The sequence below is a fragment of the Castor canadensis genome, chromosome 9, assembly GCF_047511655.1.
Source record: "Castor canadensis chromosome 9, mCasCan1.hap1v2, whole genome shotgun sequence".
NCBI lineage: Eukaryota > Metazoa > Chordata > Mammalia > Rodentia > Castoridae > Castor > Castor canadensis.
In genome coordinates, this window is record NC_133394.1 from 9,320,451 (window position 1) to 9,333,065 (window position 12,615).

The following is a 12,615-nucleotide window of genomic DNA, read 5'->3' on the forward strand; positions in this document are numbered from 1 at the left end:
TACCATGATAGTTTGACTCCATTGAAACAATTAAATATAGTTTCCTTAGATAGCTGCTTGAGTTTTTAAGTGGGTGTGTAATAGTGAAAGAGCAGCCTTTAAATAAGAGCAGATACATTACTTCCTGAAAATGCATACCAAGTCTTGAATCAAATACCCATTTTTTTCCTTACAGGACTACAGTTCCCATAAGTAAATGAATCCAATCTTAGTTGTGAAAGGAATTGTGATTTTAGGACAAATAGAACTTGGGCTGAGAGTGCCTGGTAGTGGAGAACCTAGAAAGGAGAATTACACATAGGTAGGTGAAACCTACCTTACGAGGTCTTGAAACATTGTAGGTAGGCCTCTAGAGTCTAGTACATCTAGGATTTTTCTTTACTAAAATAGAGATCTTCAGTTATAATAGTATGATGCTGGTTAAAGATTATTGATGAATCTAGCTGAATTGATACTGTTACTGCCTTTGAGTTTATACACGTGGTATCCCCTCACCTTTACAGACATGTTTTCACTGTTTAGTATCTTCATGTAATGACTTAAATACTTTGATCCCATGACCTTTTTTTTTTTCTTCTTTTTTTTTTTTTTTTGGGCTACTGAACTCGGGACCTCACTTGCAAGGCAGGTGTTCTACCACTTGAGCCACTCCCCCAACCTGATTCCATGACTCTTAAATGCCTTGTATCTAGTGTAGACACTTTGGGTTGGGTACAGTGGCAATGTGATCTAGTTAATGAAGTAAAACAAGCCTTTAGGTGAGATAGAATTAAGTTTCTATCTGGCTCATGTCTCTTAAGGGAGATGCTAAAAATTTCTAAGTCTAGCAGTTACTAAAAGGATTAATATTTTAACATTTTTTTTTTTGATTACTGCAAGGCAAGCTACACAGTAGCCTGTCGTTTTAAATCTCAGTATTTATCAAAGAAGTTTCTCTGTCAATATTGCTACATTCATTTTTCTCCTTGATTTATCTTTATGTGTCTACTACAGTACACACTGGGCCAAAATTTCAAGAAATAGTTTAAGATCCTTCCCTAGACACTTAGCAGCTGAAATTGTGATCTTTAGCTATATATATATACTTTCAAAAAAGTATATATATATGCTTTATACTTGCTAGTACCTTATATGATTTTGTGTTTTCACACAGAGAAAACCATGATAATTTGGACATTCATTGAAACCTTTAGCAGTGTTAGCAAACTTGGTTGATTTTGTCATGCTGTGTTTAAAGTCATTTAGAAGATATGAAATAAGGGTGTCCCAGTCTCCTTCCTAACTGCTCTCTACCTCTCTGCACTAAGCTTCATGTTTGGGCTACATGACAGTCTTTACTGTCACATTTTCTAAAGGAGACAAGAAAAGAAAAGAGGGCTGGCAGAGTGGCTCCAGTGGTAGAGCACCTGTCTAGCAGGTGTCTTTCACTGAACTCTTTCTGTATGCCAGCAAATATTTGCATTTGTTAGCCTTTTTTTTTTTTTTTTTTTTTTTTTACAGCACTGGGGTTTGAACTCAGGACATCATGCAAGACAGGTACTATTAAGGCTTGAGCCACTCCACCAGCCCTTTGTTCTTTGATGGGTTTCTTTTTTTGACATAGGAGTTTGCAAACTAGTTACCTGGACTGGCTTCCATCCTCTTGATCTTTGCCTCCTGAGTAGCTAGGATTACAGGTGTTAGCACCGATGCCCAGCTTCTTAGTTCTTTAGTCCTTGAGGGGATAAAAATGAGATTTCCTTTAAATTGTTATTTAAAGGAAAACTAAGGGTCCAAGAAGTTAGGTTTGTAACTTGTACCCCATGATCATACTGATAAAATCTGGATTCAAACCCAGGTGTATCTGTGACTTCCTTCTAAATACTAAACATAGATAGCCTCAGGCAAGAAGTGGCAAGGAAGGCTGGAGGCGTGGCCCAAGTGGTAGAGCACCTGCCTTGCAAGCCAAACCCCAGTGCCACCAAAAAAAAAAAAAAAAAAAAGTGGCAAGGACAAGTACAGTAAGTGTGGAGAGGACTACAAGAAGGAAGGCTGAGCCATGTAGTAAATTGAGGCCAGCCTGGACTACATATCCAGAACCTTTTTTTAAAAGACTGCATTTTAAAACAATGTTTATCCCTTTTTTGGGGGTGGGGGGTGCAGTCCTGGAGATTTAACTCAAGACTCCGTGATTTTGAGGCATGACTTACACAAATACTTCATGCTAATTCGGCTTCATGTTTCACACTTGCCTCCTTTTTTTCACACCTTCCTGTTACGCTGGCCTTTCCTTTTAAGCAGGAAAGTAGATCTTTAAAGTGTTTATGATCATTTCCCAAATTCATGAATTAGAAACTGTAATCCCTCTTTCTCTTAAGTGAAGTACACCGTGTTATAAAATTACTCCAGCAGATAATATGCCAGTAGTAAAGCCACCAAGAACTGTCACAGAAGTAGTGGTGGTTAGAGGTTGCCAGGCTCTCTCTCTCTCATGTAGTAAAATTAGGAACCAAGAAATGGAGTCTATCTGCACCCTACCTATGATGTTATACTTGAGGCCAAAAAGTATTCAGTAAAATGAGGGGATATGTTGCTGCAAACGGATATAAACTCACAAATGCTACTGGTCATTAGATTTTGCAGTGAGCAAGTGCTTTGGCAGTTGAGCACAATCATCTGCAGAATAGTGGCAGTTGAAACAGGAAAAAGCCAACATCCAGAAAATGCCACGTTTCCAAAAAGCCTTTAAGTGAGACAGAGGACAAAAGCCGAGGGGATAGGAAAACCAGAGGTGGGGATATGTGAGCATGGTTGTAGTTTGAATAAAAGGAATTCACCGAGGAGGGAAAATTGATAGAACCAGGGCCCAAAGGAGACAGGCAAGGTGAGCCTTGAAAAAGATACTCTCAAAAACTCAAGAAGTAAGGAATGGTTGTAGGTAAATTTGTGTTGTGAGGGGAAAGATTTATTCAAAGTGTTTTTTGTTAATTCAGTGGTTTTTGTTAAGAAGTAATAGGTGAAGATGGGTGCTGGTGGCTCATGCCTGTAATCCTAGCTACTTAGGAGGCAGAGAGCAGGAGGATCGAGGTTCGAAGCCAGCCCAGGCAAATAGTTTGAGAAACCCTATCTTGAAAAACCCTTCACACAAAAAAAAGGACTGGTAGAGTAGCTCAAGGTTCAAACCCAAAGCACTGCACACACACACACACACAAAGTATAGGTGATTATTTGTAAGCTAGGAAGGAATACAGTGTTACTTTGCAGACTCTGAAAAGGGAGATGGTTTAAAATTTAGCTGACTAAAGACAAAAGCGTTAATGAACATTTTAATCACAATTTGAAAATCAAAAGTTTAGTGGTTTTGTGACTGTTTCCAGTACCTCCGCTGAATGGTGTATAGAGCCAGTTACTCAGATTATAGGCGTGATCCAGAATTACAAGTTGAATAATACTATAGCAGAAAGACGAGGGTGGGAGTTGACACTGGAAGAATATAGTTGGAAGAGAGACCAGGGAAGGAAAAATACAGGGTTGTTGAAAGCACAAACAGGTCATTTGACCAATTTAAGAGATCTAGGCAAATGTGCAAGGAAATGGAACCAAGAATAAACTGAAAGAGGCCCACCCTCCCCCACTGTATGTGCCACCTGCCCCAGAGCCTCACCCTCTACTGGGATGAAATTGAAACCACTCAGGAGAAAGCACTTGTGTCACGCCTGTCTGTGCAGTTGTTGGCAGACAGGAAAAGGAAGATACCAGAGTATCTGATCCATTTGCATGGCTGGAACCGAAGCTGCGTAGAGGGGCAGCCAGAGATCATTTACTTCGTGATACTGACAAATCAAAGAGCACAGCCTAAATTGGAAAGACATTCCATAGTCCACCTGCGAGGCACAGGGAGACAGCGAGGCAGGTCACCCAGTGTCAGTTTGCTCGGAAGAGCCTCCATGGGGAAGAAAATGTAAGCAGTTCCTCTGATGAAGAAATGTAAAAGTGAAAGCGAGGAGAGGACTGCTGACACAAAAGAAATGGGAGAAAGGCAGACACATCTCTGAGGTGCTGAAAACAACCTGAGCGTGAGTTGCCATGTCACAGGAAGGATGCATAGCGCCACTGCCATGCCACAGCACGTCCTAACGATTTTAGGATCCCACCTGCAGCGTTTCTTGTCAATGCAGCAGCCTTTTCAGCCATCACATTGGGCTGCACACCAGCATGAATGTGCATTGTGTCCCAGCAGAAAACAATGTAGACCTTTGCAAGGCGATGTGGGGGAGCCCAAGAACAACCTTTGATTACGCTCTGCTGGGTTTGCTCTGTTCACGTGAACAAGCTCAGTATAGGAAGGTGACTTTGTCCAAGTTTTTTTTTTCCAATTAAGGAAAGTACCACAAATACTAAGAGGAGCTGGCCACCGGTGGTCACAGCTACTCAGGAGGCAGAGATCAGGAGGATTGAGGTTCAAAGCAAATAGTTTGCAAGGCCCTATCTTGAAAGTACCAACGCAAAAAGGGCTGGTGGAATACCTCAAGTGGTAGAGCGCCTGCTAACAAGCATGAGGCCCCTGAGTTCAAACCCCAGTACAACTGAAAAAAAAAAAGACTAAGCAAAGCCAGGAGGAGCTCTTTCCCAGCCTGCCTTTGTTTGTTTCTTTCTTTTTTGGCAGTACTGGAGTTTGAACTCAGGGCCTACAACTTGAGCTACTCCACCAGCCCTTTTTTGAGATACAGTCTTATGGACTATTTGCATGGGCTGGCTTTGAACCATGATCTTCTTGATTTCTGCCTCCTGAGTAGCTAGGATTACAGGCATGAGCCACCCGTGCCAGACTTCAGCCTGCCTTTGTTGAATCATCAGTGTGGCAATCCGCAGAGTCAGTCAGCAACCTAGGAACTAGCCATCCCTAAAAGGTGCAAAGCCATGTCAGATGCCATCTCTGATGCAGACTACACACCACGCTGCCAGCTTTGAGGAGCCATCTGAGCTCCCCCTGCACATGTGAGCGCACCCTGGTTCTCTATTCCACCTGGCAGAGAAGACCCCGTGTGCATCAGGGTTCTTCACTTATTCCTCCAACTCCTAGCAAGGAAGGCCCTGTATCTGCTGGCTCTGAAGGGAGAACCAATGAGATGAGCAAGGTCTTCTGAAGCTTGGGCGCGGTGTTTGCTGTGACCAACTGCAAGACTTCCAAACCCCATGGAAGGGGCCCTTTCTGAGAATCTGGAGGCTTTGCTTAAGCACTTAACCTCTCTGTGGTTTTTAGCCCAGTTGCCTTATATCACTGCCTGGGAGCCACTGCTGCCCCAAGAGCCCAAGGGCAATTTGTTAAAATTCTGATGGTCCTGTAAAAATAACTGCTCAGTCTGAGTTAGCACCTTGGTCTTCCAGGTAAAGACCTTAAAACCATGCACCTTCACAGAGAGCACAGTCAAAAGAAAGGCCTACCCTGCAGGTCTGTGGCCAAGGCAGGCCTTGTCACTGGAGTTGTCCACATACTGTAGCAATTGCTGTTGACAATTACTTCCTGGGTGCCTGCAAAGCCATTGCACAGATCATCTGTGACAGCAGGGAGAAAACAGCTGTGTTCACAAAACATTTGTGAAAGTGAACATAGCCTAGGCTGTTTCGGTAGACGTTGCTAGTGAAAACCACATTGTTTAGTTATTTGTTAGCGTTACAAAAAAAATTTGTGACCACTTTTCATTCTTGTCATGAAGCTGAGCAACGCTTTACATAAAATTCAGTTTGTACTTGGAAGCTACAAATTTGTCTGGAAGCATTTGAGAGGGAATTGATATGGTTGGCAAAGAGAATTTGCAGCTGTACCTTTTTATTTTGGGTGATGGGAATAAAGCTCGAGAAAATGAAGCAAGTGGAAGAAAAGGTAGCGTTGTAGGAATGGGGTTGGTGGGGGTGTGAGTTGAAGATCAGGCTTCCAGGGCAATGTGGATGGAAAGATAAGAGTGTCGTATTGAAGTCACCCAAAGCCACTCTACAAGGTGGAGAGTGTGGCCAGGGGACTGGGAGAGGGGAAATGATCTGAAGGTTGGTGAATGGTGGGGACAAGCAAGGAAAAGGGTGACAAAATTGGATGGAATGAGCCTTGAAGAATTCGAAGTCTTTATGAGAGAATGAAATGGCTTGGAGGAAGCAATGCAAAAAGGTGACAGTCCCAGTCCTGAGTCTTCTGGTACATGGAATCTGAGGGAATGGCCAAGGAAGCGTGTCTGAGAGAAATCAAGGAAGCCAAGATATACTCATCAAAAACGCTGTGGGCAGAGTGAGTTTGTTTATAGAGGAATAGGTCGCATGGCCCACGCTAGAAAGGGCATGGGGTTAGTTCAGTGAGTTAGAGCTTGTGCTAACGGGAGGGGAGAGGGGACAGCAGCAGGCTGGGAGTAAGAGCAGGAGGAAGCTGGCGGTGGCAGGCATGGCAGAGGACATGGAACCCAAGGCTTTTCTCCCTAGGACTTCGCCTTCTTTAGCATAAGCATCAGATTCATATCAGTGGCAATCTCTTTCTTCTTGCCTTGCTAGAGAGAGAGATTTCGTTCACCAGTCTTTTGCAGAGTGTGTTCTGCAGCCAAAGTGACGAGGCCTACAGAGCTGGCTCTGCATCCCGAGAGCTTCCTGGTCAGCACAGAGTGCCTCAGTGGATCAGTAGTCCTAGTACAGCAGACCTTGTATATCAAGTACATCGAATACCGGGTACTGACTCAGTAAAGACTATCTACCAGGCCCTGGACAAAGTCCCGGAAATCCAGAGATAAGTAGGGCTGAGACCGTTAGAGTTTGTCAAGAGAGACAAAGATGAGTGCATTCCATGACACACTAGGGCGCTTCCATCAAGGCACAGATGGGAAACAGTAGGAGCCCAAAGAGCAGCAGGAGTCAGGTGCCAAAAGCTTACACCTGTAATCCCAGTTACACAGGAGGCAGAGATCAGAAGGATCGAGGTTCAAAGCCAGGCCGGGCAAATAGTTCACAACATCCTATCTTGAAAAAACCCTTCACAAAAAATTGGGCTGGTGGAGTGGCTCAAGGTGAAGGCCCTGAGTTCAAACCCCAGTACAGCCTGCCTGCCTGCCTGCCTGCAGAAGGGTGGGAGAGGAGCTTCCCTGGCCAGGCCTCAGTTTTCTCCGCTCATCTTTCTTCTACTCGCCCTGTGTCTTATCTTCAGTACAAGCACATCTCCTGAACTAGATCCAGTGTGCCTTTCATCCCTCCCACGGTGCCAGTGAAAATCTGTGTGACGTGTGACGGGTTCCAGATGCCCAGTGAGCATCACACCATATACCCAACTGTCAAATACAGATCTGTGCCTGGATAGGCCGTGACTATCTCCAGCTCAACGACACCCAGCTGAATTTGACAGTCGAGGGACAGTCCCTCAAAACCTGGTCCCCAATTTACTGGGCACCACCATCCACTAGGCTGTCAAATCAGAAACATGGACGTCCCCTCTGGTGTTTCCCTTCTCCTGATTTTCCACAGTGGCAAGTCGCGTTTACCTTCTTGTCTCCATTTCCATGTGTTTAGTGTCCTCACGTCTTGACTAAATGACAGTGACAACTTGTGTTCATTCCCTGCCTCTAATCTCATTTCCTTTCAGTCTGTTCTCCACACTGCAGGCAGAGCGCAGATCTAATTGTCTCATTCATTCCTAGCTCACGATCCTCCCGAAGCTTCCCGTCACTTCTGGAATAGAACAGCTGACAGCGCCCCCCCCCCCCCAGTCACTAGCCTCACCATCCACCTCGCTCTCCTCTTAGGCTCTCGTAGGGACACTTCTTCCACTAGGCCTCAAGCCCTCTGCTGCTCTGGTGCTCACTGCAGTTGGCATATTTCTGGGCTCTGCCCTCACAGCACTCCACACTGTGTTCCCCATCTTTGCCGTGTCCCTGTCGAGGCTGGGCGGGAACCAAGTGAGTCTAGTTTTGCCTTGCCTGTGTGTGCGTGGGGGGGAAAGGTTTGGGCGGGAGGCAGGCATGCAGGGCCGGATGCCCTGAGGATGGCCACACTCACGCCCCTAGAGAAGTGCCATCGCCGGGGCCTTGTGTGGCCCTTGCAGAGCTGCAGGAAGGACTGGCAGGGTCCAGCCAGTGCCAGCGGTGTCTGCAGTTTCTCTCTAAATGGAGACGTTGATGGAGGTGGGACTTTCTCGATGACTTACCTGTGTTTAATGAATTACATGATTGCTTATTCTTCTATCCATTATCTGAATTTAAATCTCCCTAAGATTTACTGTTCCGTAAAGGAGTTGGATGATTTCAATCTACAGGAATGAAATACTATGTGTCATTTTACCTTCTGCAAGACATTTAGTCATTTAACTACAATAGTTTATAACTAATCAAATAAGTATTTTCGGCTGATGGAGTGGCTCAAGTGGTAAGAGCACCTGCCTAGCAAGTGTCAGGCCCTGAGTTCAAATCCCAGTGCAGCCACAAAAAAAAAAAAAAGAGAAAAAAATAAGTACTTTCATTGTCATCACCATGTTACATGGTCTACAAATTAACGCCTATAGAATTTAGAATTTTATACTAGTCTTCTGCTTAGGTTTGCTATAAAATGGATGAAATGTATAAAAGACACAGTTTAGCAGGGATGGACCTCAGCAGTAGATCGCTTCCCTAGTATTCAGGGTTCAATACCCAACACCACAAAAGAAGAAGTTGATGGCCCTCAAAGGGAAGTTTTGTTTTCAGCAGAGCTGGGGTTTGAACTCAGGGCCTCCCACTTGCAAAGCAAGCGCTCTACCACTTCAGTCACACTTCCAGCTCAGCCCTTTTTTGTTTTATTTTTCAGTTTTTGCCCATGGCTGCCCTCAGATTGCAATCCCTCTACATATGCCTCCCACGTGGCTGGGATTATACTTATGAACCACCACATCCAACTTCTTTATTGAGATATGGGTCTTGTTCACTTTTTGTGTGTGTGTGACACTTTGGTTTGAAATCAGGGCTTTATGTTTGCTAGGCAAGCACTCTTACTGCTTGAGCCATTCCACCAGACTCTAGTTAAGTTTTCGCTAGGGCTGTCCTTAAACCATGATCCTCCTGATCTTTGCCTCCCCAGTAACTGGTATTACTGGTACAAGTCACAGTGCTCAGCCTTGGAAGGTGTCTCCTTTTTTTTTTTTGTGGTACTGGGGCTTGAACTCAGGACCTACACCTTGAGCTACTCCACCAGCCGTTTTGTGATTTTTTTGGATTATTTGCCCAGGCTGGCTTCAAACTGCAATCCTCCTGATCTCTGCCTCCTGAGTAGCTAGAATTATAGGCGTAAGCCTCTGACACCCAGCTAAAAGACCTAGTTGTTTTTTTTTTTTTTTTTTGACTGCACTGGGGTTTGAACTCAGGACCTTGCACTTGCTAGGCAGGTGCTCTACCACTTGAGCCACTCTGCCAGTCCGTACCTTAGATTTCTAATTTCACTTCTGGATAACAGATTTATCTCTAGTATAACTATTACACTTAATGCTGTGAATACCCTTTTCTTTTCCTCTCCCCCTCCCCTCCCCTCTCCTTCCTGCCCTACCACTGAGCTCCACCCCATCTCCATGTGGCAAACAGGGAGCAATCCACAGCTGGGAACTCTTTTCCCTGAGAATCCTGGCAAGAGCTAGAAGAGAAAGGGAAGAAGTCGATGCCCAGCGCCATGCCGGGGACTTGACTCTAAGGCATCTATGAGCACATCAGGGGGACATGAGGAAAACCAGAGCAGGGGTCCAACAGCTGTCCACAGTCCCCCATCTCTCCTGCAAGAGTCTTACATCTGTAGGGCTGGCATGGCTCAAAGCCAGAGCGCCTGCCTAGCAAGTCTCGTAGCTGCACCTTTGACCAATCCATTATAAATACGCCTTGCCACCTGGACAAAGGTCCTGCAAGGAGCCGGGGTCAGGTTGCTTTGTTTCCTTCCATTCTCTCAGCAAATATTTAGACTGCCTTTTCAGCCATGAAGAACACAACACAAATGCTGGCTACATGCTGAGTTGTCACCAAAACATTGCTGGGAGAGGCAATGGGATGTGGTGGAAGGACAAAGGTGACTCAGAGGCGAAATCAGCACAGCAGAGGAGGCCCGGGAGAGGACTGGTGGCATCTGGCACAGCTGGCCCTCTCTCAGGTGCACAGCAGCCTCACACAGGTTCCTTCCTTCTCTGAGCCCCAGGACCCTCGTCTGTTAGAGGACAAGTGAGGGTGAAAACAGAGCCTCCTCGTAGGTCCCTGCCAGGCTGAACTGGGCAAAAGAGCTCTGTCAATGTCTGCTACTGTGACACCTTACCGAGGGGGACGCTGGACATCGGACTGAACGTTCTGCTCTTCATATCTCCACTAGGAAGAGGGACAGAACTAGGTGGTATGAAGAGTTCTGGTGCTGGAGGCTGAGGGAGGGCCTCATGCACGCTAAGCATGTGCACCGCCACTGGGCCACACCACCCCCTGACTTGATTGATTCATTGATTGATTGATTGATTGCAGTACTAGGGTGTGAACTCACAGCCTTCACCTTGAGCCATTCCTCCAGCCCTTTTCTGTGATGGGTTTTTTTGAGATAGGGGCTCGCAAACTCTTGCCCAGGCTGGCTTTGAACTGCAATCCTCCTGATCTCTGCCTCCTCAATAGCTAGGATTATAGGCGTGAGCTACTGGCACCCCTCTAGTGGGCTATTTATTGAGCTATTAGGGAAAAAGTGAGACCTCCCTGTGGTAGCCACCAGATGGCAGCAACAGGGCTGGTGGAGTGGCTCAAATGGTAAGAGCACTTGCCTTGCAAGCGTGAGGCCCTGAGTTCAAACCTCAACACCACCAAAATAACAAACAAACAAACAAACAAAAACCAAACAGATGGCAGAAGTGAAGAGCTTAGCTGTTACCTATTTTGGGAAAAACTTAACTTTTTTTCAGTACACAAATCCACTGGATGAAAAAAACAAAAACGTTTCATCATTCCTAGGCCTTATTCCAAGGGAGCATCTGTTAACATTTTGGGGGTTTTTCCTTGCTGGGATCAAATCCAGGACCTTGTGCATGTTATGCAGTGTTCCACCACATTTCGATGCTCTCTTCACATGTGTTTTGTTTTTGTTTTTTGCGATACTGGGGCTTGAACTCAGGGCCTTCACCTTGAGCCACTCCACCAGCCCTTTTTTGTGAAGGGTTTTTCTGAGATAGGGTCTCGAGAACTATTTGCCCAGGCTGGCTTCCAATGGCGATCCTCCTGATCTCTGCCTCCTGAGTAGCTGGGATTACAGGCGTGAGCCACTGCCTCACATTAACAAAAATGTGGACACTTATGTAGAAAAATTTTGAGACAGGGTCTTGCTAAATTACTAAGACTGACCTGAAATTCTGATCACTCAGCCTAGACTTCTGACTAGCCAGGATTATAGGTCTGCACCACCATTCATTGCTGTTTTCTTCTTTTTTTTTTCTTATGGTACTAGGGAATGAACACAGGGTTTGCAGAGACTAGGAAAGCACTTAACCACTGAGCTCCATCTCCAGCCCAGCTCTTTTTTTTGAGACAGGAACTCACTATGTACTTCAGGGTGGCATGCTGCATGCCTGAGGCTGGTCTTGAGCTTGTGACCCACCTTCCTATGCCTGGGATTACAGGCATGTGTCACCATGCCCAGCCCATTCCATAGAATCTTACCGCCATAATGCTCTTGTTTAATGTAGCCTAACTTTCTAATGCTCTTAATCTATTTTAGACCATCTGTTGTCTGTCATCAGTCAAAATCCTCTATGTCCTTACTGGCTCATGCTTGTATAATCCTAGCTACTCCAAAGGCAGAGATCAGGAGGATGGAGGTTCAAAACCAGCCCCGGGCAAATAGTTCTTGAGACCCTATCTCAAAAATACCCATCACAAAAAAAGGCTGGTGGAGTGGCTCAAGTGGTAGAACGCCTGCTTAGCAAGCACAAGACCCTGAGTTCAACCTCTAATACTGCCAAAAAAGAAAATCCAAGTGAACAGAGCAAAGAATGTGCTGAGCTGCAAACTTTGCAGTCCACAGAGGTGGGGGCATTTGAATTAGGAGGTGAAGAAAACACAGGGTTGGAAAAACATGATAAAGAATTTCTGATGCAGTTCAGAAAGAGCTAAACTTTTTCTGCAGAAAAGGCCAGAACACAAGACATGTGACATTGATGGCTTTTTCTTTTTGTTTGCGGTGGGGATGAACCCAGGACCCTGCACAGGAAGCACCCTTCCACTTGAGCCACACCTCAAGCCCTTTTGTTCCTGTTCTGTTTTTGAGATGGGATCTCCTGTCTTTGCCCAGCTGGCCTTGAACTTTTGTTCCTGCTGCCTCTGCATCCCAGTAGCTGGGATTCCAGGTGTGTTACCACACCCTGCCTGTATGGATGATTTAATTTTTTTTTTTATTTGTAATGTCCTGATTTCATCATTTTAATGTGAGTAGTGACTAAGGTTAAGTTACTTGGATGATTTAATTTTTTAACCATCCTTTGAGATTCCCTGATTATCCATGCCATAGAATTCATTTTTTGGGGGGAAGGTGGGACTCCTTTTCTGTGTGTGTGTGTGTGTGTGATACTGGGGCTTGAACTCAGGGCCTACAGCTTGAGCCACTCCACCAGCCCTTTTTTGTGATGAGTATTTTCTG